Here is a 27974-nt window from a genome sequence, read left to right as displayed (position 1 = left end):
TACCAGCGCTTCCCCTTCCCCATGAGTTCCATCTGCATCCTGAAGACAGAGAGGACTAACCAGCGCTTCCCCTTCCCCATGAGTTCCGCTGACAGTCGAGAAAAATATACAAAACAACAGATTGCAGTTCACCCAGAAGGGCAAGCCCCCATTTTGCCAAGCTGTAGGGTACACAAAACCCATCCACACACATCTGAGTTCCTTCAAAGCACTGACCACCAAAGTCAAGAGTTGGGTGTGAAGTGTTGTTTTGCTACTTTACGAAAGCTCAAGGCACAGTTTGCCACAATCACTACTATAAAAGTTAAGTTCAAAAGGAGCTCAAGCCTTAGCATTTTACATAGTGCACAGTTAAAAAAACCCAGCCAAATGACAAATCTTGGTTAAAATTTCCAGAAATCTATGCCAATTCTTTAGCTTTTAAAAAGGATTTCCGTTGTGATATGCACAGCTTCCAATGTTTAATAGCGTGGATGTGGAAATGGAATACAATCACGTGTTCAAGTGAATCAAACCCACAAAATTAGGGGAAAAACAATTAAGACAAAATTTACTTCAGTGACCACGTCCCCTTGACAATGCCAGTTGCATTACACTTGATTGAGATGGGGTATATTACTAGGTACTACTTGGTGATGGATTTATAGGTCACAGGAGGAATTCATCCAGTCTGCACAGGGTGTGTCTCCTTTTGTCTGCTCATCATTCTGTACCCCCAAGTAGCCGAAACTTCACTGGGCTCCACTTCTAAACTCTGCTATAACCTTCAAATTGCACCATTAGTACATCACATAAGCACCAAGAATTTTTCTAAAAGCAATGTTTCTGAATTTAGTAAAGCCTAATTTTAAAAATTTTTGAGTACTTTAGCAAATACCCAACCTGCTGAATAACAGATGTCTAATTTCCAAGAGAATTTATAGAATATTATTTTAACAATTACATCTATAGATTCAATACATGAGAAGATAAAAGTACACAAATTAAATAAATCTAGAAAATAAACACATTTTATAAGAAAAATTCTAATACTTAAAGTGTAAATTTCATATTTTTGAAAACAATAGTGAGAGGCTTGTGGTAGGATAGTGGAATAGACATTTTTTTATGTGACTGTGGATGAGAAAAGTCAGGGGAATAAAGGGCAGAATTCATTCCAAAGCCAGAAAGAATGGAAGAAGTATGGAGGGTCGAGAAGGAGGCCCAGGACAGCTAAAAATCCATAGAGAAACAGAAAGGTCACCCAGGAAGAGGTGAGAAACAGCCCACCCCTTGGTTAAAAGTCATAATAGCTGAAGCATAGTCACATGGTAAGGCAGGCAGCTCTGGTGATTTATGGGCAATCCTAGCTGCAGGACAAGCAGACAGTTCTTGCAAGTTTTAAATCCAGTGTGGCAATTAGCTGGCATGAAAGGCTAGCACTAAAGAAAAGAACCATCTTATCACTCCCCCTATTTCCTAGAGCTGTAGCCAGGTACAAGAGGAGATCTATTGCCTGAAACTATCTGATGCTGTTCTGGGGACATGGGGACAAGAAGCAATCACAACCCAAGGAGCTTGAGGATACCATGCCTAAACACATGTACTACAGACAGCCACTGGAGGTGGGGGGGGGGGGAGCATTATAGCATGGACCACTGAGAAGTTTAGGCAGCAGGGAGTTCAGGAAGTGAAGAATAACTTTCAGGAGAGGAATAGAGAAAAGAAACAACCATGCCCGAGTCAGTAAACCAGGAAACTGCTGAGAAAAAAAGAGAAAGAAAAGAATAAACAGTATTTGATTCAAACGGGGGTGGGGGTGGGGGGAGAGCCAACAATATTATAGGAATCAGTAAACAACTAAATAATAACCCCAAGTGTAAATGGTCTCAACTTTCCAATTAAAAGACACAAATGGATTTATTGGATTAAAAAAAATAAGACCCAACTACTGTTTTCTGCAAGAGACACAACTCAACTCATGTGCAAAGACAATACAGACTGAAAATGAAGAGATAGAAAATAATATGTCAAGCAAGCGGAAAGCAAGCAGGAGCAGCTGTACTTACATTTGACAAAGTAGATGTCAGCCAAATTTAGACGAGATAACGAAAACTGCTACTAAAAGGAACAATTCATCAAGAAGATACCATGGTTGTAAATGCATATGCACTAAATATTGGTGCACCATTTTTGGCGGGCGGGGAAGGGGGGGCACAAAACCTACCACTGAGATAGAAGGATAGTCCAGGCACAATAACAGTTTGTGACTCTAATACCCCATATTCTTATCAGCAAGTGAGATTATTCAGACAAAAACAGTCAACAAAGAAACTTCAGAGATAAACTGAACCATAGATCAAATAGACTTAATGCATGAAGAATGAATATACTTTTGAATGACCAGTGCATCAATGAAAAAGGATGCAGAAGACAGGAAACATTCCTAGAAGCAATGAAAATAAAAATACAAAATCAGATTTATGAGATGTAATTTATAGCTATGAGTACCTATATTATTAAATTAGAGATATCTCAAATACAAAACTCATTGTTCCTCAAACTCTTGAACAAGCTAACAACTAAATTAGATAGAAACAAGTAATAAATATATTAGTGGAAAGTAATGAAATGGAGACTAATAAGACAATATAAAAAAAATCAAGGGCTGGTAATAAGGCCTAGTGCTTGCCTCCTATACATGAAGCCCTGGGTTCGATTCCTCAGCACCACATACGTAGAAAAAGCCAGAAGTGGAACTGTGGCTCAAGTGGTAGAGTGCTAGCCTTGAGCAAAAAGAATCTAGGGACAGTGCTCAGGCCCTCAGTTTAAGCCCCAGGACTGGCAAAAGAAAAAAAAAAATCAAAGTGAGTTGGTTCTTTGAAAAGATTTTTAAAATTGACAAGCACAAACGTGTTGAACCACTCTGGAAAGCAGTTTGGAAGTTCCTCAAAAAATTAAATACAGAACTCCCCTATGATCCAGCAATTCCACTCCTGGGCATTTACTCAAAATATTACAAACTAGGATATAGTAAAGCCACCAGCGCAAACAAGTTCACTGCAGTACTATTCACCAGAGCCAAGGTATGGAATCAGCCCAGATGCCCCTCAATGGACGACTGGATTAAGAAAATATGGTATATATACACAATTAAATTTTACTCATCCATTAGAAAGAATTTATAAAGAAATGGAAAAACCAGGAAAAATTACATTAAGTGAAGTAAGTCAGGCCCAGAGAGACAAAGGATGCATGTTTTCCTACCTTATCTGTGGAAGCTAAATTTAGCTTATAAACTTGTAAGTATATATTGGGTGGTATGCAAGTGTATACAAATACATTCACTGAAATATGGTAGATTCAAGGGAAAACTCAAGTAGCATAATTCCTTAGAAAGACAAAATAAAAGTTGAGCCAAATAAAAGAGCAGGAAGAGGGTATTCCAAAGGAGTAAGGTGGGGTCAAGGGGAAAGGAGTAGATCAGTGAAGAGAAGAGGGGGAGAATGCAGTCAAAGATTCAATGTATAGTCTACAAAATTAAGAAGAGGGAAGGAGTAGATAGGGGAGGGATGGGGGAGAATGTTGAAAGGGGTGAGACTGATCAAGATACACTGCATTCATAAACTGCTTTGTTAAATGGCAACTCCTTCATGCAACTACTTAAAGATAATAATAATAAACCTTTGACAAACCCTTAGCTAAACTAATAAAAAGAAAGATGGAGAAGACTTTGAAAAAAAGAGATCAGTTTCTAGACACATATGCTCTGCCAAACCTGAATCAAAAGGATATAAACAATTTATATAGATCTACATAAGCAAGAAGATTAAAGAAGTAATAAGAATTTCTCAATAAAGAGAAGCCCGAGATTGTACAAATGTCTTGATTAATTATGCCAGCCATTTGAAGAAGAATACCAATGCTCCTCAAATTCTCACACAAAATATAAAGAGAAGCAACCCTTCCAACTCATTCTATGAAACCAGCATTACCCTGATACTAAAACTAGTATGGACACATGCACAAAAAAATACAGACAAATTTCCTTGAGGAGAAGAGATGTAAAACTGAAAATAGAGTACTTACGAACTAAATTCAACAATATATTAGAAAAATGATACATCATGATCAAGGTGTTTCATTCTAGAGATGTAAGAATGACTCAGTATATATATAAATCAACAATTATTATTCTGTACAAATAGTCAGAGGCAAAAATTACACAAGCATCTCAATGGATACAGAAAAAAGAAACCTTAATGAAATTCAACATCCCTTCATGATAAAAAAAAAAAAAAAGCCCCAAAGAAAGTAGAAATAGAAGGAGCATGGATCAACATAACAAAGGCTATATGCGGATAAGCCCCCAGTTACTGTTGTACTAAGTGGGTAAAAAGTTGAAAACATTTCCTCTAAAACCAGAAACAAGACATAGATAGGCACCATCACCACTCTTGCTCAGTATAGTGCTTGAATTCTTAGCTAGAGAAATAAGGCCAGAAAAAGAAATTAAAGAGATAAATAGGAAAGGAAGTAAAATTATCCTTATCTGCAGGTAATATAATCCTCTACTTAGAAAACTCTATAGACTCCACTAGAAAAATCATATCAGAAACAAGATGCAAGTTAACATATAAGCATCAGATGCAGAATGCAAATAAACATATGAAAATCAGGAGCATTTCTACGTACTAATTAAGAACATGTTGAGAAACCAGAAAAACAAGTCAACTTACAAGAGCTTCAAAAAATCCCTAACACTAAACTTAACTTGGCGATAAAAGACCTTTATAATGAAAACATGCTAAAGAGAGAAGACATGAGAAGACAGAAAGGCCTCCTATGTCCATGGATCAGTAGAATTAACATCGTGCAAATGGATATATTGCTGGAGGTGATCCACTGTTTCAATGCAATATCCACTGAAATCCTTAAGACCCAGAATAGGTAGAACAATCCTGGAAAAAAGATCAGTGCCTGACAATAACTTACTTCAAATTACATTAGTGAGTTTTAGAAACAAAACACTATACAGTAACATACTAGCACACAGACACATTTAAAAAAAAAGAAAATATAGTTATAATTGCATATCAAAGAAAGCAGTTATCAGAGTAAAGAGACAGCCTATAGAATGAGTGAAAATTCTTGCCAGCTACTCATTTGACTTGGGAATAATATCCAAAATATATAAAGAGTTCAAAAAGTTAAAATGGCAAAATTATAATAATCTAACTAATACACTGATAAATATATGAATTATCAAAAGACAATGGACAAATGGCTGTTAGACACAAAGATGTGTTCAACATACTTATCCATAAAGATAATGCAAATCCAAACCATCTTGGGATTCCATCTCACCTGTCATAATATGGCTATGAGTACGCCGACAAACAACCCATGCTCTAGGGGAGATGGACGGAAAAAGAACTCTTATTTACCTTTGTTGCAAGCACGTTGGCCCAGCTACTATGGAAGTAATTACAGAGGTGTTTTGTGTTTTTTTTAAAGCCTAAAAATGAAGCTACAAGTCAGCAAATAGTAGACCCATCTGACACCTATGTTCATTGTGCCCATCAACCAATAAATAGGGGGAGAAAATGTGGTATGCATACATAATGAGGTATTGTTCAACCATAAGAAGAACGCAAATATGTGATTTGTAGGAAGATATATGGAGCCCAAGAACATCACATTAAGTGAAGTAAATGAGACTATGAAAGAAAAATGTTGCATGTTTTCTGCCATACCTGGAATCTAGATCTAAAAGAGAGTGACATGAACCATGAAAAGGGGACTTTCGGGAGGTGGGGGAGCAGCAGAAGGCGAGAGGGAACTAGAGGAGGGATTACAGTAAAAGTAAATGATATGCACATATGAAAAACATAATGACGTCTACTTGAAAACGGTAAGTACGTTAAAAGTACTGTTGGGAAAAGCAAGGATGAATAACACAGGGATGTGAGTATGATACTATATACTGTGGAAATATCACAATGAATGTCCAGGTTTGAACAATTAATATATGGTAATAGAAAGAAAAAAACGAGAGAGAAAATAGTATTAAGAAACACATTTCACATCCATCTGACTTTCCTTGCTTGCTATTTGAACAGTCTGGAAAGCAGAGGCTACATGAAATCAAAAGGGGCTATTTTTAGGAGAATGATGCTAAGTTGACAACTGTACACCTCCCAACCAAAAGATGGCATATTTCCAGCACCCCCAAAAGGCTCCTGTGCCCTTGTTTAGTCAATAACCTGTCGCATCCTGGCAGTCAAAGATCTGCTTCCCGTCACTACCCATCTGCCTCTTCTAGAGCATCACAAATTGAATCATGTAGACGATACTTGTTTGTGTCTGGCTTATTTCACTAAAGATATTGCTGTTGAGGTTGAGGTTCACAGACATAATAAGTTCAGGCCTTTTCTTATTAAGTTGCATTTTGACCACAGTTATTTATCAACTCATCCTTTGATGGACCCTTAAATTATTCCTAACTTGTTTCCTCTTACATTATTTTGAATATTTTGATGCAATATTACCATGTGCATTGTGGAGAATGCTTCACTTGAACATAAGTTTTCATTTGTCTTGGGTAAACAGCCTAGGGAGTGGAGCCTTTTGGTTCTAGTGTAGGTACACGTTCAATTTTATAAGAACTGCTTTCCAAAATGGCTGTCAGTGATGTCTGGCAATCCCAGACGACCACATCCCCATTAACATCGGGTGTTGTATATCTCTACATTTCAACCTATTTTAAGGGTATGTGATTTCTCATCACTGTTTTGATCACATTTCCCTGGTGGGTACCACTTCATTAGCTTAGTGGCCACTTGTTTTACTGCCTTTTGCTCTTTTCCCCTTTGGGCTTTCATGGAAATTTGTTATCTCTGCAATCAAGAACTAGGTTAGACTACATATATATGGGTTTAAATGTGTGTATGTTTTTTCTTTTTATTTTAATAGTATTGTTTGCAGAGCAAGTTGAAAACCCTCAACTATGAGAAAGATCAATTCATCAATTATTTTTCTCTTCTTTCATTGCTTGTACTCTTTATATCCAATCTGGGAATTTTCTTGATTATCCCTAGGCCATAAGGATTTTTCCTTTGTTTTGCTCTAGGAGGTGTAGAATTTGTAAAACACATATTTTGATTTTTAAGTGACTTTGAGCTACCTTTTGAAAGTAAGCATCATGCTAATTTTTATATGACATATACATATTCTATAGCTGTATTAAAAAGACAATTCTTCCCTCTTTGGCAACTGTGGAAAATCACTTGCCCATATATACACCTGTGTGGGTCCTTGCTGTGTTACCCTAAGCTGTATACAGGTCCTTCCACTTAGCTGACCTTTTCAAGAAAAAAGAGGTCTTTGTGTTCTCCCTACAGAGTTGAGAGATTGCCTAGCAATTTCTACCCAAATTCTCTAATGGTTTGACTGAGGCTGTGCTGAAAGTAGATCAATTTGGGGAGAACCAGTGTTTAGTAACTTGAGTCTTCCTACCGGTAATGTACATTTTGACTCCTGAGATATTTTTAAAAATTCCTTTGAATAGCATTTTGTAGTTTCAGAGGCCTTGGATATACTTGAAAAAAATGTATCCTGTATTATTTTCCTCATCCTATTTCTTTCTAGGTTTGCTTTAAAATTTAATTTCATTGTCTGCATTTTTCCACCTTTTAATTAGGCCATAGGGACTTAATTCAGGCATTTCACAGATCCCCTCAGAGTTCCCGTCATATACTCTTCTCCTCAAGAATTTTATTTCTGTCACTGAGAAAAGACATTCTCTTATTGCTTAAACTGAGCATGATTAATAGAGAAGGGATGTGTGGTGCTTCTGCCAACATGGCTATCCCTCCAACACACATTCCTGTCGAGAAGATAGACACAGTCTCTACCCCAAGATCATGCCTTCTCATGTACACGCTCCCTGGGTCTGGTAAGACAGCAAGACCTCTAATAATAACATCACCAATCTCATAGTGCTATAAAAATCTGACAGACACTGATGAAGTTATAACCTATTAAAGGAGCTACAAAATTCAATGTGATCTTAACACCATTGGACTCATCTATACATAGATGAAAAGCCTGAAAAATTCACTTGCAATGACAGAACCGAATGCTTTCTAAGTAATGGCAACTTTCCATTGAAACAAGGGTTTGGGGGTATGCATTTGTAGTGTAGCTGTGGTGCTGTATCAACTAAATAGTCTGTTTTTGAAAAAGATGCAGAATATTTGGGCAAAATACTTGGAATCCAGGTTGCCATCTACCAAAGAAAAAAATTTTTTTGGTTATGCTGGAAATCAGACGGAGGGCTTTGCGCATCTTATGCAAGTATACAACTGAGGTACACCCCTAGCCCTCTGATTTTTGAGAAAGACCCTCACTGTATAGCTCAAGCTAGCCTAGAGTTCATGACCCTCCTGCCTCTGCTTCCTGTGGTCTGAGATTATAGATGTACACTAATACACTCATTCCAGAACTTAAAAAGCCGTTATGCCTTTAGACATAAAGTATTAGTTTTAATAGTTTAAGAACAATGCTAAACATAATACCATGTAAATTATTCAGATACATTAGTATGTATATTGAGAAAGATGTATATTGAGGCATGGTGGCTCATGCCTGTAATCTTAGCTACTCAGGGCATTGAGTTCTGAGGATTGTGGTTCAAAGTCGGCCCCTGGCAGGAGAGTCCCCATGAGACTCTTATTTCCAATTAACCACTCAAAAAACAGGAAGTGGAGCTGTAGTTCAACTGGCAGAATGCTAGCCATGAGCACAAAGAGGCTCAAGGACAGCACCCAGGCCCTGAGTCCAAGCCCCACAACCAAAGACATGAAAGCATGCTTTTTATGGGGGAAGTTTAAGATAGCAATTGTAAGACTAGAGACTTTTGTCCTTATTCTTGCATGATTTCCTTAAGGATAACTTAAATTTCCATAACTGATCACACTGTGGCTAGCAACCAGAAAACACAAGCTTCAAATTTTCTTCATTTAAGTAACATCACTAAGTTTTTGTAAAAAAGACTGAACTGATAGGAAATATTGTAACTTTAAACTATGTATAAATATATGCATATATAATAAAAATATTAGGAATCCAAGAGGTTGATTGATTCAAGTATACTATAGTGTATGTTTCTTCCTACTCAGTTTTCTTTCCTTGCCTTCCTCCCTTCCTTTCTTTCTCCCTCCCCCCGCCCTTATTTTTTTGCCAATTCTGAGGGTTGGACTCAGGGCCTGAGCACAGTCCCTGAGTTTCTTTTTGCTCAAGGCTAGCACTCTACCTCTTGAGCCACAGTGCCACTTCCAGCTCTATTTGTTTATGTGGTGATAAGGAATTGAACCCTGGGCTGTGTGCATGCTAGGCAAGCACTCTACCGCTAAGCCACATTCCTAGCCATTTTCTAAGTAAACTAATTCTCTGTTTAGAAAGACAAATGATATTTATCCATTTTTTTCTTATGAGTCTTATTTTTCTTCCTAAACAGGAACATATTCATGTTTCAAGGACATTTTTAGGAAGTAAAAATTATCACAATAATGAACTAGATGAAATGTGGAACTATTTACTAGGATGATTCAAATAAAGAAATGAAAATTATGCCAGTAAAATGTACCAAGGAAGGAATTTTCTTTTATTAATATAGCCCCTAATCAGAATTGTGTTCGAATATTGAAATCTATGCATTGTGGGATCACTGATGTACCATTCCATATATTAGATGGCTGAGGGTTAGCACAGTATCACATTCTAAAAGTACTGTAGCAGACGTATCTAAGTTGAAGAGCTGAAATAACTGACATTTAAAAGGTAAAGAATTCAACTTCACTCACATTGGAAATCTAATCCACTGATGGCCAACGGGCTGGATAAGTCTGGTTCAGTTATATGCTGTTCTGCTCACATGAACGCACTGGCCTTATCCATCCCTGTCCACTGCCTCAACAAATCTGTGTTTTTAAATTATTCTATCCAACTTTAGCATTCACTAAGTTATAGCAACAACATGGGCTTCTCTTGATTGTTGCTCAAATTCTTTAAGCTCTGAGAACTTATGGAATCCAGGTGGTTTTCAAAATCCATTTGAGTTGATGTTGAAGGAATGACAGAAAACTTGCATGATAATAAATGGAATTATGTTGTAAGACCTATAAAAGGGGCATAAATGTTCTTACCTGACGAACCTAGGGCTAAGGACACGTGACTCGAGTGCTACGTTAAATCCAGACATAAAACCAAAACGGTGAGAAACAGGACCAAGGGTGAACCAATGCAACAGTGATAATCATAAGAGACTATGCTGGAAATGAACTTCTCGACCTGAGGGAGAGGAGAGGGGGAAGGGGGGAAAGCAGGAGAAAATGAGGGAGGGGCAACACTGTTCTACTCATTACCTTACTTATGTAACTGTAACCCCTCTATATGTCACCCTTACAATAAAATAAAAATTAAAAAATAAACAGTATTTCAGGTATTAAAATTAAATATTTAATTTGCTAGTCTTATCAGCATGTGTCACTTTTTGAAAGTGGAGATGATTCAGATGGTCCAGCCAGCTCTCAACGGGACGTGAAGAGACCCTTCCCTGGGGCCCGGCCCCGCCCCCACTGTAAGGAGAGGTACTGACACTTGACAGCACTTAGCTCAGGGGCACGCTGAAGCCGGCAGCGAGGGGGACCCAAGGTGAGCCATGTGGGGTTCACGATGATGACACTGAGGTACGCAAAGGAAAACACACACTCGAGTTTTACTTCTGTTCGTTACTGGTTACCGAAACATGGACACGTCGCTCACCCTTCTCAGGCCAATTGTTACATTATATCACAAAGAACACATACTGTACCTCAGAGGGCTGCGATGAAATCACCTGACACACTGTTTATGAGCTGTCAAGAACTAGGAAAATGTTAAAACAGACTGGTAGGACTTTTAAAATATCTGTAACAGGAAAAAAAAATCAGATGGGCTAGGGCTGCCCGTCCCTTCATTCCCCTGTAAGGCTGCTCCGTGCCAGGCGGCAGCCGGGCCCTGGGAATCCCCGCGCTCCGCGCTCCCATGCGTGCCGGGCCTCCCCCGCCCGCGGCCACGCGCCTACCCTCCGTGACACTTCTCCAAATTCAAGTACAGAAACACCTGCTCCGCCCTTACTAATTTTCAGGTGGCAAAACAATTGCAGTTCAATTCAATTAGCTTTGGGAATAGCAAACACTTCTTCTCTCTCTATATAGAAAAGCACCACCCAAAACGTGATTGACGGATGAAAACAGTCACAATAACTGTATTAACAAAAGCGAATAGGCTAAGAATTAGTTATGTGTTTGGTTCTTTGGAGCTAAACAGACAAACAGGAAAGGCTCATAGGCTATCACGTTTTCCACTTCTGTTTGATTATTATGATTCTGGCGCTTTGTGTTCCATTTAGGAAATTACAAAGTGGCAACTGACTTACTGTGCTTTAAAACCACTCAAACCGCGCCAGGGGCACCGGGCTCCAGCTGCACACCCCTCTGGATGGCAGGACGTTGAGAGCCCTGAGTGGCGGGACACGGTACGTGCCACAGCAGATGTGGAGACCGTCCACGCTGCGAAGCACACTGCATGGAGTTGCCAAGTAGAGGAAGGGAGTTGTCATAATTTTCAGTCTTCAATGTCTTCCAAGAACTCCGGTGAGATAAAGGCTAAGTCACCTGCCTGTGGAAACACTGATAGGCGAAGCAACCGCTAGGGGGCGGGGCCAGGGGTGGGAAGTTACCTCCCTGGTGTGTGCCCTAGAGGCAGGCTTCAAGAGCTCACTCCTGGTTTCTGGCTACAGTGAGGCGGGGTGAGCTGCTTTCTCCACCCTGTGCTTCCAGCCATGACATCCTTACGCACCAGCACCACAGGCTTACAAGCAACAGGGCCAAACAACCACGGACTGAAACCTATGAAACCATAAGCCAAACTCAACCTCTCCTCTCTGAGGTTGATGATCTTGGTATTGTCACAATGATGGAAGCTGACTATGAGGTAGGGAGCGAGGTCTTGGACTCGCCAATTAGTAACTGAACAACAGGAAGGTGTTCCTGCTGTGTTCCGCTCCCCGTTTGTCTTAGTGTTTGAAAAGCATAGAGTTCATGGTTCATGAAAAGCTATTACTGCAGCAGCATTATTAGGAAAACCAAATGATGATAAAGGGGGAAAAAATCAGATCATTTCACACCTGGAAAGAGAGCTTCTAGGAGTAACAATGAGAAGGGTTGATGAGTTTCTTTGGAAGAAAAAAAGTTCTAATTCATCAATTAAAAAATGCTACTGAACAGAAATGACAAGACCTATCAGAGATAAAAGTTTCTTTTGTATTTTACATAATTTAGAATCACCAGAGACAGATTTAATTTGCCATTTTGGAACAAAACTTCAATGTCTGCTTGTTAGATGCTACAATATTTCCATCTATCTCCCTGCTGTGATGAAGAGAGGAAACAGAGGTGGTTCTCCTAAAGACTGTGACAGGAACTTCTGCACCCAATGGGTGACAATGGCCGTGTCCCTGGCTGCTAGAAGATGAGTAGAAACGGCGTAAGAAATGGCGCCACACATGAGTTCTAAGAGCCTCCGAGGATTGTGGTGAACCCAGTACAGCTTAGTGTTAGACGAGCCCTGTGCTCAAAAACACAAAATAAAGATGAACTTGGTAACTTCCTGGATTGATTGCTAGAGATAATTTAGTTTTCTATAGCAAAAATTCAACTGCGGTACTCCGCGCAGAGATTGTCTTTCAAAAGTAGCAGGATTTTAATCATGACTGGAAGTGTGCTTGCTTTGTTTTGGCAGGATGCTTTGTGGAGGAGCTTATGCCGATCGCGAGGCGGGCCTTTCCACACCGTGGAGATGTAAGCTATGGGGAAGAACCTGGCAGAATGCTGGCGAAGCCCTCCGGGAAGGCAGGGGTTCACATGCGTCTCCCAGAGAACCTGTGGACAATGAAGACGCCTGCCTAAACCTGCAGTCCTGGGAAGGCAAATATTCTTCTTCCCCTCAGATTCATCCTGGGAACAAGGCCATCATAAAAACTCAAAGCCATTTTGCTGTATGCTGAACTTCCATTTTAAGTCAACAAAAAGAGTGGAGAATGGGAAAATGTGCTATTTTAGAGTTCAGCTACAAAGCCACTAAATCCTAAAAGTCTCATACCAGCATTGGATAAGTTTCGATTTTATGTGGCATATATCTTACAGTACATTTATAGCCTATGTTTATAGTTTTTCTAGCTCAAGGCAAAGTGAAGCTGTAACAGAAAATAATCCACATGTGAAATCAAGCGCCCTGCTCAGAAATCTTCTGGGTCCCCAGCCGAGTGCGGGCCGGGCTTGCTGCGGTCGCCTTTCCGCCAGCCCGCCTGCCGCGCGCCGCCGGTGCCGTGTCCGGACGGAGGGTGCCTTGCTGGCTCCCTGCACGGGCGGACACACCGCCTCCTGAGAAGCGCCCAGACATCTTCGGCCTTCATCACCCACAGGTCTAAGGAATTTCACGACACGATTCCTCTCCCCTCATTGGTCTCCCGCGGAGGTATTTGGCCTTGTCCCACTCAGAAACAGAGACCTTTGTGGAAGCCACGCGATGCTGACTCCCGCCCCCCCCCCCCCACCTTGGGGTCGCGAGCAGCATGATGGGCACTGATGAACCTGTTGCCCAGCTGGTGGCAGCGCCTGGCTCTCTCCCGCCCCTCACGGCCTCCCCGTGCCTCCCCGCTCGACGGCTCGGTGTGTCGCCAGCCACTCCGGGCACTCCTTTCTCCCACTTGCCAGCACTAACGGTGCCATTCCCTTGCAGTTGGCTTCTAATAAGGTTTAGATTTCAACTCCCATCTGGATTCCTATCACTTCTTAACAAAGTCAAGCTTGCCTGTGCTTGCCTGCATTTCTCCATCACAGTAGTGTTAGTTTGTAAAATGTATATCTAATCATGATATGCTTCTCCTTCTCCAAATATCAAATTTCTCCTGTGGTCCATCGGCGAAAGCTGAGACCGCGTCACCTGACTCCCAGGCCTTCCTTAGCCAAAGCTACACACGCCAGCCCACACAAGACATCTCAACCCCTGCTCGTGGTACCCGTGGACATGCCCTGTTTTAACACGTTCCAAATTCAATTCAGTAGCACCAGACCTATGAAGGATTTATTGGCCTATCACCTACGTTTTGAGGACTTCACAGTCTATAATGGCCTTTGATAAAGAATAAAAATGATGTCACAAGACAAAAGACACCATAAACGTAGTCAATAAATGGATATGTCTTGAACATAATGTGACAGTTAAGACTGAAATTTATATTATGGAAAAAAATTTAAACCTACATGAAGAGTATTAAAAAACCCCAATGAGAATGAGGAATTTATGAGATTTGCTCTTTGTCAGATTGGCAAAAATTTCAACACTGACAATATATCTTGACTACTGGGACTTAGAAAAAAGCAGTCTTGCTCATCTATGGTTTCAGTCACCCACAAGTCATACACACAGACAAAACAAAAATATTAAAGAGAAAATTCTAGAAAGCAAAATTTTAATTTGTGTATGTGCCGGAGTAATGTTCTTGTGAGCACCCGTGACGCCCCCCTCTGCCAGTATATTAATGTTATCTACACTACTTGCACCTTAGTTACTGCACAGCCAACTCAGTTATCAGGTCATCTGTAATGGTACTGTAGTAGATATTTGTATTCAAGTAATTTTGAGGAGAAATAAAAATTTGTGCAAGTTTTGCTGTCACTCTTCAAGCTGCAAAAGGCATTAAGTGATAGGGTTCAGTGTCATCCATGGATACCAGCGTCCCCATTTCTAGATTAAGTCGTGCCAAGTGGACAATCAAGTGCTGAATCACCTTGGGGGGGGCAATAAATAGCACCACTTCCCACTGTCCTAAAGGACAGTTTACACTCATCAGTTAATTACATATGTGTAATATTAAACTCAACCTGTTATTTATCAGTATCCTTTTATATCTAAGTTTAGGTTTGACTTTTAAATGAGCCTCTTACAAGAAAACGTGTTGGAGATACACACTCACACGTGCTCTGCCTACACAATGACTTGCTGTAAAAATGTCCCAACCATTTGACTGTGGTGTTTGGCGTCAGCTGGGACCTGTGGGCAGGCAGACCCTTCCATGGACTGATTTTACACTCTGTCCTACTGCTCGATTGCTGAAAATAGGAGTTGGCTAAACCTGACCCAGACTAGCTAGAACTTCCAGATGTTTCTTCTCAATTTTCATCACAAACTACTGCAAGCAGAATCCAGATAATCAAGAAGGCCATCAAATGTACCAGAAGGCAAGTCATTTATCAAAGAAATACAAAAGAGGAATTTAAACAAAAGCACTGTCTAAATTGTAACAATTCCACACCAGGGACACAATCCTTTTGTTTTCTGCCTGTCCGCACGCACGCATGATTCCTCAGACACACAGTAGCTCTCATGCAAACCTTTGCTAACCGATTAAGGGCTTCCACTTGATAGTTAGTGCAGGTTGTCTTCTTCATAGACCAGGAAAATTACCCATGTAGTCAAGCCATCGACTTGAAATAATCTCATGCTCCATATCAGAAACCCACATTTATGCACACACGACAGAACGCAGGTGTGGCTATCCATCCTAACAACAACCGCGTAGGTTCTGTGGGAAGGCAGAGTGTGCTGGGGAGGGAGACTGAGAGCCACTGGCAAAACACAGTAAGACAAAATGTCAGCCTTCATACTCTATAGGCATCTACAGCAACTGATGCCTGGTAGTCAAAGGCTGTTAAGTCTCCTGGGAAGGGTTACTGGCAGCCCAGAATGTTTTTCTCATTGTTTATTTAGTTCCAAAAGCTCTTGGTCTTTGTGCTGATTGCCCTAACAGACAGCACAGGAATTCTGGACTTTGTAAACAGGGCAGCGCTCTACTGAATTACAGTGGCGTAGGTCTGTGATCAACCTGTGAGGCTAGACCTGTAGAGAGAAATCCCTGGGTTGAAGAACAAAGGAGTTTAATATAAGGGACACTAGTGCTATAAATAATCTCATAAAACAGCTGAACTTGGAAGAGAGGCATGGCACAGGGACACATAAACTCACCCCTTTGAAAAACAGGCCCTAATACAGAAGGACAAGCAGACTACTGACTGATGAGGAAAATGTGGGTATTCCTGACTGTGAAATCAGGTCTAGCTGGAATGAGAATGTAAGCAATGCAACGTGTGTCAAAACCAGCCAGAGCCCTCACAGTCCAGCAGCATCTACTTACAAAAGGCAGCACAACTGAAAGAACGAAGATCATGTATGTGGAAGACATTTTATGTGGTTAATTAAAGTACATAAATAAAAAGACAGCTTCTAAGTTTACTGAAAGGTAGCCATAAGTTGGCATGAAGAGAAATACTTTGAAAAAGCAGGTCATTTTGTCTGTGAGCCCTGACTAAAATAACATGTGGTAGAAAAAAATACCTTACCCAAACTTCAGGATGCATTCATACTATATCGGATTCCAATCCTTGTTAGAGGCATTACTTATTAAAACAGATACCACATGTTATCACATTATCATGCCCCAAAGACCTCCTTTTGCAGGTTGAAATTAGAAAATTAAGGTTTAGCATATTCACTGATGTTGATAATTTTAGGTTTCTAATTTTGAACACTGACGTTTAATCTACAGAGGAATGATGGCATCTATAAGCAATTTTCTTCCTGGATTTATTATGCAAAGTATGAATTATAATTTAATAAAAACATTGAAGTAAGCAAAAAGTATAATCAGAGAATGTTTACTTTATTCCTGCTATTAGTTATTCCAAAGGCTGAAATAGAAATAGAGCTCCTTTAAGCAATGCATGTTTTTTTATGAATGACCTTCAATCATTTGTAAATATAATTATCACTGACAACTTCTTTTCAAAGCTACTTGGCTACAAGATGCATCTCTCAGAAGAAAACATATGCTTAGATAACACTCCATCAAACAATTCAGATATATATATATACCGCAGAATTTTAACATCTAGCCATAACACAGGAGCTGCTATGCCACACTGTTCTTCTGGAGGAAAGAGCTCTGTGCAAGCCAATGCTGGGCTATAATCAGACTCACGTGGCTAATATATCGCTATAATTCTGCTTCAATTAAAAGCATATTTCAGCAGAAGCCCAGGATGTCGACTCTATGCATTTTAATAATGCCAGCTTACAACTCTGCTTATGCTAAATGCACATTACTCAAATGGATTCAGAATTATGCTTTACATAAATAAAGACTGAGCATATTAAGACAAAATCCTGCATAACCTAAGTATGTATTAATGGACCTGGTCCCAGAATCTGTTGGCAGCCCTATACATTGCACATAAAAAGCAGCAAGGAGATAGCATCTCAGATTTTACAAATACTTTCACTCTGCATTGATTCCCATTCTTCTCTTCCCAAAGACAAAATGAAGTAGAAGCTGAGAAAAAAGACAGAGCTTTTGAGTGCTCACAATTTCATTCTAAGTGCACATACACATACAAATGTTGGTCGTTATTAAGGTCATAATGATGTATCCTATACTTGAAGTGACAGCATCAGAAATATACGATTTACTGTAAGAAGAACCAAGAGGTCCTAAATTAGTACTCTTTCCTGTTCCACCCTGCACCTTCCAAATAGGGAATAAGACATAACCCCTTCAATATTGGTAGTTTTTTTTTCAATGTATGTTGTAGTGGAATACTGCTGCAAGGCATAAATGTAGTATCTCTAAAAGTAACACCTCCCAGTAAGACAGCTTCATATTTAGCATGATTAAGATAATCAGGTAAAGTTGCCAAGGGTAATTTGATACTTAGGGGAAAATGTGAGATGTCATTAGAAACCATCTTTCAAACAAGTAGCAAATTAATCCATGATAATGCCATTGTATTGGAGACCAGTCTTGTTTTCATTTCTTTATACTCTTTATTATTAAGATTTATATGAATATTAAGACTTTTCTTTTCAAGACGAAAGGTTGAAAGCTCTATGCTTACTCCAAGATATGACTAAAATCCACAAGGCCATGCTTGAGGTGGCAGCAATTCACGGTACAGAGAGAGGCATCACGAAGCTGGCTCTTCCACACCCAGGACCAAGGCAAACGTCGACGCCCCTACTTCTCACCTCACATTTGTACTGCTGTTCAGACTATGGTCTACTAAAAGTCTATATTTCATAGGTTTTGTTAGATCAAATGTGTGTATATGGTGGATGAAATGAGGTCCTATCGGAGGAGGCCGGTCTCCTGGCTCCACATCACTGGTGTCTTTATGAAAAGGCACAAGAAGCACACAAGAAGAATTTCTTGTGAAGGCTGCAGAAATGCTGCCACAACTCAAGGACCCACCAGAAGGGGGCGGAAGACATGGGCTTGGTCCTTGACACCAATGGAGAACAAGACCATCAGCAAGCAAAGAAGTTACAAAGAAGAGGCATTTTAAAATTATGAAACTGGAGAACACAATGAATGAGTTTAAAACTTGCTGATTTGGCTCAACGGTAGATTTACGACTCTTCAAATCACCAGAATTCAAGAAGAAGCAAAGAAAGAAAGGAATAAAGATTTAAAGAAACAATGTCAGAAAACTGCCCAAGTTTGGTGGAAGATAGATCCCTGAAGATTAAAAAGCTCAGTGAACCTGAAGGAAGAAAACACACACACACACATCTGCATGAAGACACAATGTAATTAAGCTTTTGAAAATTAAAGGTAAAGAAGAACTCTTGAAATCAGTCAGAAAGAAATAACATATTATCTACCTGGAGACTTCAAATAAAAGAAGATTTCTGACCTGAAGCTACGAAGGGAGAAGAGGTGGCACGGTGTTTATCAACTGCTGCGGGTAAAGAACTGCCAACTGTGAATTCCATGACTGGTGAAACCATCTACACAGAAACTGTATTTAAGACAATGAAACTTTGAAGTTGGGAAGGTAAAGGACCTGAATGAATGTGATGTTCTATACCCCACTCCAAGTGGTGAATGTGCTATGAGAAGACTATGACAGGTCACATAACACCTAAAGCCACCACCATAAAAACTACACAAAGCCATCCCTGGAATCCATCACCCCAGACTGCACAACGGTGTAATATGTAAACCACACCTAGTCTTTCTGGACCACTTCTACCCATGACTTGCTGCTCGAATCACCTCTTTCCATTCCTACAAAGATTTATGGTAGTCAGTGTTAGGATAAACAAAAAAAATAATAAAGCCATAATAAACATGCACAATCCCCCAGCCCCACCCTGACTGAACAAATGTAACATCAGAAGATCTGGGAAGATGATTAAATTTAACACAAGAGATCATTTTGGTGGGATCTCAGAAGAAAGTACCAGACAGAGGATAGATGTGTAAGAAATCTGAGTTCTAATTCTAATACCATCCATTCCAAGAAGTAATGGGCTAATCACTTTATAATTCATGTCTTATGTCCTTAGTGAAAAGTTGAACTATTACTGTTAGATATCTTCTGCTTCTCAAACAGTTATGTTCTTAGCTTTATTGGCCTGGTAAAGCTCGAGGAACACTTGGGAGAGGAAGCTACGCGAGTGTCCACGGGCAGGGAGGCCTCAGGTAAGCCGCCCCCTCGAGGCAGGGGGACCAGCGAGGAAATGCACTGCGATAACTGAAAAGAAAAGACGGAATGGAAGGGGCCTTGTCTCTGTTCACTGCCCAAAACGAAGGGCATTTTAAATGCTAAAACTGTAATTAAATTGCTCACTAAAGCAAGGGAGGCAATAATATCAATACACTGTGGCAAGTGGCATCAACTTTAATGATGACATTTAGAATTTTTAGTGTCCTTTTTTTAAACCTGATGAAAATAACTGCCCCCCTTTTCTTTAAAAAAAGAAAAAAGCTCTGCATAGCCCTTACCTGAAGTTCTCTCTAAAGCAATCACAATTATAGATAAAAATAAAGAATGCTGAGCTCTACATGAAGTCATTTTCATTCATTAGGTAGACTCTGAATTTCACAAGACATTTACCATTCGCAAATAGTTCTGATACTAGCAGTCTGTGTGCCACACTTGGAGACACACTTGAGTATCAATCAGAATCCTATGGCTCAAAAAGCAAGAAAGATATTCACTATTGTCAGCACTTATTTGTAGAACTCAAACTAAAGAAAATGTATGTAGTTAAAGTACTTAATCCTGGATATGATAAAGGTAGAAAAATCAAGATAAACATAATTTATGTGTTTGGTAATAAGAGCCGGATTCAGAAAAACTGAGAAAACAGAAAACAGGTTGCTGAACATTTCAGATGGTGTACGTGAAAATTTTTCTCAACTGACAAAGCAAGATGGATTACTTTTAATTCTCTTCCATGTAGAAGAAATCCTAAAGTTGCAAACAAACAAAAAGCACTTTTAAGCTTATCTGATTTTTCTTCATTTCTTTGTGTTTTCATTGCAAACCAACTGAAATCCTACTTGGAAGCATATAACACTGATGTATCTAAAGTGACGAGCAAAGATAAGATGGACGGAGAGATGTGCACTGCTTGCTGTCTGCTTTATAGTCTGATCCTAGGGAGGCCAGTGGCTTGGGTTCCAGGCTTCTTCACCCAACTATCGGATCCCACCCCAACACAGGCCTGGGCTCCGGGAGCTCATGGGGGAGTTCTACATCAAAGTCTGTGATCGTCACTTTGCCTGCCAGCCCTACATTTAACGTTTGCTGGCGTGGGTTTCACAAGGTAACTGCTCTTCACAGAGGTTGCAGGCAGAGTCTACCCAGGGCTGGAGAGACATGCTGTTCCCCAAGAGGGCGCCACAAATGTTTCTGATCACTCACGGTCAGGAGGGTCTATGCAGGCATTCAAATCTAAATGGGAAATGTACATTTTTCTTATTTGTGCAAATACCATAGAATTTCCAATGATGGGAGGGCTTCCTCAAAATGCTCTTTTAATGCACTTTAAATGCTCCAATGAACAATCCATGAAGTGTGACATATTCTGAATATTCTAAAGTCATGAAAATATATGCCAAGTGAAATTATAAATACTAAATAAAATACTGTTAATAATGTGAATTATTTGAAAGCTGAATATAAAATCCAATAAAATGTAAGAAGTTAAAATGTAGACAATGCTATCAATTCTTTCTTCTTGTAACAAATTTGAAGACTTTCATAAATGAAGAGATTTTTCTATCAAGTTTAAGTCCACTAAATGGAGAAAAATAAAAGGACTTCTATGCTTTCCCAATATGAAAAAAGTACAAATAGAACTATTTAAAATCCAAGTGCTGATGGCTTCCTTACACCTGCAATCCTAGCTATGGCAGAGGCTGAGTGTCAACAGATACTGATTTGGAGTCAGCATAGGAAAAGTCTATGAGCTTCTATTTCCAAAACTAGGAAAAACCTGGAGGCACGGCTCATGTAATAACAAGCAAGTGTGAGGCCCTGAATTCAAACCCTGGAACCAGGAAAGTATCTGCTTAAAAGATAAACCAAAAGCCAGGTGCTGGTGGCTCACACCTGCAATTCTAGCTGCTCAGGAGGCTGAGATCTGAGGATCCCCCTTCAAAGCCAACCCACACAGAAAAGTCCATGAGACTCATCTCCAAGAAGGCCAGAACTGGCACTGTGGCTCACCCCCAAATCCTTCAACTGGCAAGCCTACAAAAAGTTTACAGGTAGAGAGATAAATATTTAACAGGCGATCTCAGGCATGCACACAAGTATCTTGGGAGCAGGAAGAAGCTACCTCTAGCCTTGGGGAATGAGAAAGAGATGGCTTCCCAGTCCCAGGCCCACAATTGAGAAGGGACACTCAGGAGTAGACTTGAAGAAGAAGCTGGCATATGCTACTAGTTCTAGAAGGCTGAAGCTACAGTGTAGAAATGAGGAGGGGGGGGGCTGGGGATATAGCCTAGTGGCAAGAGTGCCTGCCTCGGATACACAAGGCCCTAGGTTCGATTCCCCAGCACCACATATACAGAAAACGGCCAGAAGCGGCGCTGTGGCTCAAGTGGCGGAGTGCTAGCCTTGAGCGGGAAGAAGCCAGGGACAGTGCTCAGGCCCTGCGCCAAGGCCCAGGACTGGCCAAAAAAAAAAAGAAATGAGGAGGGGGAATGAATAGAATGAAAAACAGGGTCACTTCTTGCAGGGCCTATTCCCAACTATTGCCACAGGAGATACTGATAGAACATCTAACATGTTCCAGGGGCTGTGTTAGCCACCTGATCTTCAGTGCCGGAAGAAGACAGCCAAGGTGCATTCTTCCACAGCAGGTACCTTAATATCTACCTGGGTAGACATTTAAGCAAGAAACAGTATGCTAAAAGACATCACACTCTGCTGGACTCTTGTAAAGATACTAACATTTGGGATATCTGAGAAAAATGGTTTCGCCCCTGAAGATGACAATCCAGCAAAATAGCAAGGGTAATCTTCCATGAGTTAGGAAGTTATCAACAGTTTCTATGTTGCTTCCTACCAATGAAATGAAATATTTCTGATGTATAGGATATAGAGATTTAGAAATGAAAAAGTCTAATCACAGTTGTGGATTTGCAGCTGTGAGCCCTAAATGCTCGGAAGACCTTACTTTATAAATGAGGTCATGTTCCTTCTAGAAGTTACAAGCATGGTACTTACTCTTCTTCGCTCTACGCTACTTAGGAAGTATATGCCTCAGAATCTTTGATCTTAAGTACCAATGTCACCTACCAGAATTAATTAGTACAGAAGACTTTCTGCTTCTGCTCTAAGCAGGAGTAGTAAGGGCCAGCCTATTGTTTTATTCATTCACTCCCTGTATGCCAACGTTTACATGATGGTGCCAGCAGCCTATCTGGGATACACCTATCGTTCACACAGGCCACCAGTGCACACGCCTGGAGCCTTTTGCTTTACTTCAGCATAGAAAACTTCTGGCCATGCCTGCCTGGCTTCTCATCAGCCCCCTACAGCTCAGACATTCTCTCTGCTGCCAGGTACTCTGAGATGAGATGAGCAAAGACACCTGGGGACTCTGGGTACTTCAACTGTTCATTTTGGAGCACCTGCCATTTTCTCCACTAGCTTGCTCAATCGTGTGCTTATGTCAAACCTGCAGGAACATAAGACCCAGTGAACAACAAGGACACTGATGTGCTGCTCTCAGTTCTGATCCATCCACAACTGTATCTCAAACTTTAGCTAGCTTCTCACACACGATGAAGACTTAAGTGACTGGTGAATGGGTGGGTGGATGGATGGATGGATGGATGGATGGATGGAAGAAATACTCAAAAGAAGTCCATGTCTATTGAGTGGAGACATTTATGTTCAATTTTATACTGTTGAGACATATGCTGTGATTCTCTGAACAAGGGAAAGCCGACGAGTATGATTTGGGAGGCCTGAACATGGTTCAAAACACATGTCAGGCTTAAGGCGCTTCCTTGAAAACTGTGTGCCTTCTGCCATGGGCCAGGGGAGAAGAAAGAGGAAGGGCATTCTAAATTCATTATAGAAAATAACAGCCATTTGAAATCCTCTACTTTCAAAAAATAAAGTTTGCTAAGAAAGGAATACTCTTGAGTGGACAAGTGTGTCATCTCTCAGGAGAGAAGGACTCCAGGTGCTCATAATTACTCTCCCTTGGTAAGGGCCCAGGATGTGCCCAAAGGAGAGCTTTCCATACAAGACCTCACTAAACCCCGAAGCTCACGACTACCAAATCCTCTATGTAGAGAGGGACGAAGAGAGTACAGTTCCCTCCAGATGGGTAGCCATGCTTCCACTGTGGCACTCGTACAGAACAAAGCCCATCTTGAAATTCTCCTGTGGGTAAGAGAGCAACCGTCAATGAAGATATCCAGGGAATCTGCTAATTAGGTACTTATTGCATAAATATAAGTATGTTTACACAAACTGACACTTTCAAGTTCCTAATCTATTAAGAATAATAGACTGTAACCATCTCCTGCTTATTCCTTAGAACAATTTCAAAACTCAATTCATCTGTGCAATCCATTAGAAAGAGCTAGTCAAACTAAAAACAAAACAAAACAAAATAAAAACCAACCCTACAAGTCAGTATAATTAGTGCAACACATCTCAGATAATCTGACCTCAGGAAACGCATCACTCAAGGAACCTGTCGGGGGGCTGTGCCATGCCAACCAAGGGACACTCGCAATACTCCAGCAGGGCTGTGTCCCGTGTCATCTGTGCACATCTCCACGACACTCAGGGCCACCGGGACCAGCTTGAGCGGAACGTCCAACAGCAGCGGGGGCAGAGGCGTCCCGGAGGCTGGCCTTCTGCATCTCAGTGGCACATGGGGAGGCTCAACACAGGTCATGGTCTCAGACAGACAGAGCTACAGTTCTTACCAATCCAACTCCAATACTCTGTTCCGGCTTTAAAGTCGGTAAAGCAACATTCCGATTATGATTTGGCCTCCCAAGTAGCTTTTCCGTAGAAAATATGTTAGTGATCCTGACACTGCAAGATTGTTTTTGGTTACTGGAAAGATCCTGTTGAGAGAACTGTAATCTGGAGCCAATCCTAACAACTCAGAAGAAGTCATTTCCTCCTCACACCAGGCCGTCCTGGTACAGAAGTCCAGATGAGAAGATCACTTCTTCCTATGTGCCTTCTGCCCCCATAACACACTCCTTCCTATTTATGCCAAAAAATCATACTGTATATTTTAAACATGTAGTTTATTATGTCTCAGTAAAACTGTTTTTTAAATGTCATGTCCTTAGATTTCCCTATTTTGCTGTAAAAAAAGTGCTGCTATGTTACCTAGTGCTTTAGGTTTAGTAAATTAGACATTACTTGGAAATGACCAAACATTTTCCTATCTCTAGACTCACATGGTTATGATGTTGAAATGCTGATCTCTTGTTAGTACTTTGGGGGAAGGGTATCACTTTTGAATGATGGAAGCTGAAGAAATACTGAAAATGCTTGAGGGTATTCGCAATTGCTAGAGTTATTCGGCCAAATCAACAGGATGGCTTCTTGAGCAGCCCCCTTCACAGAGCTGTGCCAGGGCCATTGCTTACTATGTATTTCTGAATTTCTGCCTTACTGTTTTTTATATACTCTATTAAAAATGATGCCGACTTTCCAAACATTACTGCATTTATTTTCTTATTTTGGCAAATTTTTGTACAATTACCCTATTCCCCAATTATTCTTGAAATACTATTTAGAAAAAAAACTTCATTTTATTATTTACTTAGGAAGTTGAGCTTATTTCTGAAAAGTAATGTGTAAAGAAAAACTTGCTATGAAAATGAATCAAAATTAAGAATTGGATTAATAATACTTTCATATAAACAAAAGACAATACTAACAATGAAATAAATTTACAAATATGAAGCTCTGTAATAGAGAAAAGTGAAAAAAAAACCAATACTTTGAAAACATGTTGTGTTTCAAGAGTTTTTCTGTTAGCTAAAGAATTATAGGGACATGAAGGAAGAAACACCCAAGCATCGAAAAGACAAAGCCACAAAGGAACCCAGTCAATGCTAGCACACTGAGAACTCACACTATGTAAGACCCAGGATTATGTGGTGTGTGCCCATATTCCATAATGTTCCTGTGTACAGCTATTCAAGAAAATCAACAGGGGAGCCATCTTGAGTAGATCCTGAGGAGTACAGAATCTAGGAGCAGAGAAGAAAGAAAGGGTAGCCCTGGCCCCATACCAAGGGGCTCACTCCCTTGTGGGGATTCCTATTGTTTATAAGTAATTGGTACAGTGAACATTTCTTGCTTGGTTCTGTTTTAAAACATCTATATTATACAGAGAAAGTAAAGCTGGGCAAAATTTGAACGTTTAGAGACATCTGGGAATCATAGTTGCTATGGTCTTAACGAAGAGGTAACTTAGACTCTTGGGTAATACACTGCTATTACATAAAGGGAGTTAAGATTATTATTTCCCATTATGATTCTTAATATGTGCCCATTCCAGGATCAAAAAAAAAAGGAAAAAGCTACATGTGGAAATATTAAAATAGGACTTATGGCAGCAAATTTTCAGTATAGACAATCAACTCAGTCCCAGTAAAGGCAATAGCAAAAGGTCAAAACAAAATCATTAAGGAAGTTTCTAAAGCTTCTAGAAGCCTCATTAAAAACCATATCCTGTTAAAAGTATGAAAACCCTGGAGAGTCAGGTGAGAGAGCATAAAGTATGCATTCAGAGTATTCCCATTAGCAACAAAGTGGGACACTGCTCTGGGTTTTAAGAGAGATGTTTCCAAAGTTTTTTTGTTGTGAGAGAGAGAGAAAAAGAGAGGGAGAGGGCGAGAGAGAGAGAGAGAGAGAGAGAGAGAGAGAGAGAGAGAGAGTGTTAAACTACACAATAAAAGAGGAGGCATCAAATACCCTAAAGAAGGAGGTAACAAGTTGGATAAGAAATGCACTCACTGTTCTACATATGAAACTGTAACCCCTATGTACATCACTTTGACAATAAAGAAAAAAAAGTACATATGCAAAAAAAAAACAACTCTTAAAACAAGTGCCAGCGCTACCATCATGATTTGGATGATGACGACAACAAAAGGATTTATAACATCTCTGAGGGTAGGAGAAGTTTACAAAGGGACTCCATGCCTACCGCTTTCTTCATTGGGAGGACTACAGCCTAAGCCCAGCTGACACGCACATTTTCTTGGTGAAGCCTATACTATTTTTCAAGATGGCACTTACATCCAAGTGAGTAGCAGAAAGAATGAAAACCATGGCCACTGTTCATTAATACTTGCCTACCTACCCACTGAGGGCCTCCTGAGACTGCACAAATGTTTGTCCCTTGCTATTTTAGTATGTAACCAGGGAATGTGGCCTACTGGTAGAGGGCTTGCCTAGCACGCATGAAGCCCTGGGTTCGATTCCTCAGCACCACATAAACAGAAAAAGCCAGAAGTGGTGCTGTGGCTCAAGTGGTAGAGGCTAGCTTTGAGCAAAGAAAATAAGCTCGGGGACAGTGTTCCAAGCCCTGAGTTCAAGCCCCAGGACTGACCAAAAAAAACAAAAAACACCAAAATAGGTTCATAAAGTATCTAGACACTAGGATGGTGGCAGAGTGGAGGAAAGGAGCGGAGCTCTCCGGGGCATCCACAGGATGCTGTGGAAAGTCCGCTGGCGGTGAGCTTTACAGCCACAAGGTCGTCATCAGGAGTTCAGCCTGGGCATCACAGCCTCAGGAAGCCCCAGGGCGCCTTTTCCTCAGTGATCTCAGTGATCTTTTCCACCAGCGGCTGGTGACTCCTGACTAGCCTGTGCCTCTAACTCCACTTGGTGTTTTGCCTCACACTCTGAATCTCTAAGATGACTTCTGGAGGGAATGGCTCCATATCAAACAAAGAGGCCTCTCCGTTCCATTAGGGTGTGTTCCTGGAGCCGGAATGTACACCCAGTGCTAACCCTCCTATTTCAGAGAGATCCTAACAGATGCCCAGGAAGCCATGGGATGGCAGCAATCATGATCATAACATGCCTGAAACGCTGTAGAATGGTGCCAATTATGTGCCCTCTTCATTGGTAGAGGTATCACTGCCTGCCTATTGCAATCCTTTGTTAAAAATATCATGTAAGAGATCATGTTTTGTTCTTAATCAATGTATTCATCTGTGCCATGCTGTTCTGTTCTATCCCATCCCATCCCATCCCATCCACAGCTTCTGGGAACTGGCTTGCATATGCTAGGCAAGTGTTCTGCCACTGAGCTACACCCTACAAACCTAGGTTTGGTTCTTCACTTGTGGACACAAGATTTCAGAACTTGGAAGTCAACACCCTTTTTCCCAGGTCACTGGAGACCAGTTGTGGAGAAGAACAGTTATGCTGGCAGCAGGGATTCTGTATTCCTCCTAATCTCAATCAAGATGATCAAGGGAACGCATTGAAGAGGGTAGCCAGGGATTGGGGCCGAGATGTATTACTTCTAAT

General features: G+C 40.6%; 1 protein-coding gene and 2 long non-coding RNA genes across 3 annotated transcripts in view; 1 reads left to right on the top strand and 2 right to left on the bottom strand.

Moving 5' to 3' along the window:
- Znf407 (zinc finger protein 407) overlaps positions 1-27974 on the bottom strand; it is a 368981-nt gene that overhangs the window by 64243 nt on the left and 276764 nt on the right.
- On the top strand, positions 35-14875 carry LOC125363792. Its single transcript, XR_007213347.1, has 3 exons — positions 35-566; positions 7121-7125; positions 14865-14875. It is a non-coding gene; the product is annotated as an uncharacterized LOC125363792 (long non-coding RNA).
- Positions 11326-27648, bottom strand: LOC125363791. The gene is made up of 3 exons (XR_007213346.1): positions 27338-27648; positions 18407-18411; positions 11326-11336 (listed from the first exon to the last, which is right to left on the bottom strand). It is a non-coding gene; the product is annotated as an uncharacterized LOC125363791 (long non-coding RNA).

Source organism: Perognathus longimembris, chromosome 15 (genome assembly GCF_023159225.1).
Source record: "Perognathus longimembris pacificus isolate PPM17 chromosome 15, ASM2315922v1, whole genome shotgun sequence".
Lineage (NCBI taxonomy): Eukaryota > Metazoa > Chordata > Mammalia > Rodentia > Heteromyidae > Perognathus > Perognathus longimembris.
Note: the sequence above shows the minus strand (reverse complement) of the source record. Positions and strands in the feature narration are given on the sequence as shown.